The sequence below is a fragment of the Aythya fuligula genome, chromosome 3 (genome assembly GCF_009819795.1).
Source record: "Aythya fuligula isolate bAytFul2 chromosome 3, bAytFul2.pri, whole genome shotgun sequence".
In the NCBI taxonomy this organism is placed as follows: Eukaryota; Metazoa; Chordata; class Aves; order Anseriformes; family Anatidae; genus Aythya; species Aythya fuligula.
The window spans coordinates 876,844-880,553 of record NC_045561.1 but is presented as its reverse complement, the minus strand read 5'-3'; positions in this window follow the sequence as shown (position 1 = coordinate 880,553).

The following is a 3,710-nucleotide window of genomic DNA, read 5'->3' as shown; positions in this document are numbered from 1 at the left end:
TGACACCCTCAGACCCAAGCCCACCCCACCACCAGCCCGGCTCTGCTCAGTCCCTCCCACAGCATTCGGACCCAAGCTCAGTGAGTTAATTTTAAGCATGGCCCAGGGACTCCTGATAGCCAGTACTGCGAGTCAAATCACACACCACAGCTTCCCTCAGCATGCACATTCTTTAATTTACTTAAAAGAAAAAGCTCAGGTGTCATTTCCTTAGAAAACCATCCTTCCGCCCCGCAGCTCCATTGCCCCCTTCCAATCCCCTGAGGACACTTGTCCTGCTGTCTTGCGCATCCCAGCCTTGCAGCTGCAGGGCCACCAGCAACCCACACACACAGCGGCTCCAGCACCCAAGGGCCCCCACGCTCAGCCCCTGACCCAGCACCTCCCTACCCACAGCCCCATGCCCAGCACAGCTCCAGCCCCCAAGCCCACACAAGCACTTGCTGTCACATGCTCCTGGCTGGGCTCACCCCTTCCACTGCGCCTGTGCCTTCTCCCCCTCTGGCTGCCACCTTGCTCCACTCAGCCTCCAGGAGCAAGGGCTTTGAGTAACTATGGTTACTTCTATTGTGCAAGGAATATTATTCTGACTTCAAAGCAATGGAGAGGATCCTTCAGTAAGTCTCTCTACTTTGTGATTCCCTCACACTGTATCTAAATCTAACCCAGAGTCACCTTGACCACAGGCTGACATAAGGATGCAAACAAAAGAAATCAGGAGATGTCAAATGAACGTGGAGGTTTTTTTCCTGATTCTTTCCCCTTTCCAAAGAAAAACACGTGTGATGCTACATGCCTATCTGCAGTTTCATCTATAGCCAACTACATATCTGCAGATTGTCCAACTTCTCTACCTACTGCTCAGGCTAGGTATTGGCACCCTTTGACTCTCCCTATTAATATAAAACACGTTAGACTCTTTCCTAAGTAACCTATTTGCAGCATGGACTCCTGAATATGCCTACAGACCAAATTTTTGAGGGCCTTCACAGAATCTGGGCCCTTTCTCTCTAGCTGGGTTTATCATTGCTCATTGCTAGGATCAGAACCTTTATTTGCATGACTCGTAGAGAAATGCCATACTTCACTCCATGTTGTAAAGCACAAGCCAGTAATTCAGTGGCAATACAAGTTTCTGGATTGAAAAAAGCAAACAGAAGAGACTCAACACACCAAGGAGCCCAGACCCTGCTACCTGCCATTCTAACATCCAGCTCAGGGCACGCAGCAAGGGCGAAAAGCCTGTGCAGGATGTCCCCGGCCCCTGCAGTGTCAGCAGCACCCAGGGCAGGGGGCACCAGGCAGGGATCCCCAGCCCCACCACAGAGACCTCCCACAGACGAGAACCCAGCAGTTACGGCAATCACTGGGACAAACAGAGGCTGGCATTTCTCAGACCAGCAGAGATTCCAGATCTGACAGAAGAGACGTCTCAGCTCCCTCCTGATCCAGGCACAGGAGGAGATGGGTGCCAGGGGACAAAAATTTAGTGTTACATTAGCACACAACTTGTGCTTGAGGGAAGCACCAAGCCTTCTTTGGCAAGGGGAAGAAACTGCATGGGTTTGAGTGGCCTTCATGTCTGCAGAAAGGGCACCTCTGCCAAGTCCAGGAAAGGGGAGGCTGACTTTCACCCCAGCACACTACCCAGCAGCACAGGGATGTTTGACGCCTCCTCCGCTGGTGTGAAGTCCTGAGCACCAGGGAGGGTGTGGGGGACACAGACACCTCCAATGCATGTCAGTTCCTCTTCCCCAGCCAGGAGCAATTAACTACAAGCAGCAGGGATCAGGAGGAAGCTTTAAACACTGCCATAGAGCAACATGGCAATGCCTTTGCAGCCCAGGTCTTACTGAGACATTCAACTGGCTTTTCCACACGGACAAGTCATCGAGCCTTGTACACTGCAGCAATGAGGAAAGCCATCCTTGCTACTCAGCTATATTAAATAAAAATGAAACGAACCCAGCACAGAATGAAAGAATGCTGTATCAGCCAGGAGAGAGAGTTCACCAGGAGGCTGCTGAGGCACCCAAAGGAGCCCAGCCAGGGCACGGGCCTGCTGCCAGCCCAGAGTAACACACAGTGTGAGACACCTTGCAACAAAGGCCAAAGCCCTAAATAAATATTTGTGTTCTGTTGTCTGAGAGCAAGCTGCACAAGATGATGCTAACACAGCACTGGAGTATATTCTTCAGTGTTAGTGACTAGGAAACATAAAAATAGCTCTTGGATATTCCTTTTAATGTACTTTGCTAAATAAGCTGTTTGCAGCATGCACTCTTGAATAGACCAACTTTTGAGGGCCCTCACAGGAGGAAGAGGAGGATGCACCTGGGAGCTGACAGGAGATGGCTTTACTCACACCACCACACCATTTCTCTCAACAGAAGCCAGGCAAATCTGGGGACACAGGACATTTACCTGGGTCTCTGCAGCTGAAAGCACCCTTCTCTGGGGGCAGAAGGACCAGGGGCTGGAGCCTGCCCTGTTGCTCCTACTCCTGCTGCACAGTCTTCATGGAGCAGCCTGCCCTGCCCACAGGCATTAATAGCCTTGCCCAGCCCCACACAGGAGGCAGACAAGGCTGGCTGGTAACAGCCAGCACCTGTGCCAGCCCACAGCCACCCCCCAGTTCCCTCTTTGCAGTTTGAGGCAAGAAATGCAAAAAAGGAGAAACTGGCAAGAAATGCAAGAATGGGGAGCAAGCGGCATGGTCAGTGCCCCTCAGTGTGCAGAAGGGAGCAGAACGAGCAGTCCTGTGGTATTTCAGTGAGACTGAAGCAATATGCAGTGGAAGTGACCACTGGCACCACCTAACCCAGGCCCAAGGGATTTTGCTAAGCACAGAACGAGACACAGCTGAAATCAGTGTAATTCCCTTTACAGGAGCTGATCTCAGACAACGCCTGCACCTAGTGCCAACCCTCAGGGTGCTGAGTCTTTTGGTGCCTTTTGCAGTGATTTGGCAGGAAGCCTGAGGGGGCCAGCTGGTGTTCCCAGCCATGCTCCAGGAACAGAGATGAACTGGCCAGCAGGAGCGGCAGGAGCTGGTTATTGCCAAAGGGTGCTGAGACCCACATGGGTACGGGGCATGGTGCTTCAGGGCACACAGCACAGGTGGGTGGAAGGATGCTCACCTCCCAGGGCAGGGTGATGGGGGCTCCCAGGAGAGGACTTGGGCCAAAGCACAGAAGCAGAAGAGCTGTGAGGGTTGGCCGGAGAGGCAGTCCCAAGGGAAACTCCATCAAGCGTGCGCAGCTCTCAGGGAAGGTTTGAGATGTCCGAGGCATTCGGTGTTCATCCCAAGCAGCAAAATGTGCAACGCCTGCAGTCACAAGGGAAAAAAATGCAAACGGTAATTGTGTAATGGTAATTGTCATCAAGCAAAGATGGATGGGGCGGGGGGCCCTCGGGGTGGGCAGGTGCCAGGTTCAGTGAGGAGACCACCCCTGCCGCCTACGTCTGCCAGTGACTATTCTGTGTAAGCAGAGCCAACAAAGTCTGAGAAAATGCCTCCTGCAGCTGCTGTCCAGGTGCTGACATCCCTGGCGAGGAGACACCACCCGGCTGGGCACGGACAGCAGGAGCCACGTCTGCAGTGGGAGCCGAGATCTCTCCGTGCCGCATAAACATCATCCCTTCCCCGTGAACAGGCCATTTAGCGACACTTAAAACTACTAAATCTGGGGTTTATGTGGAAATGATTT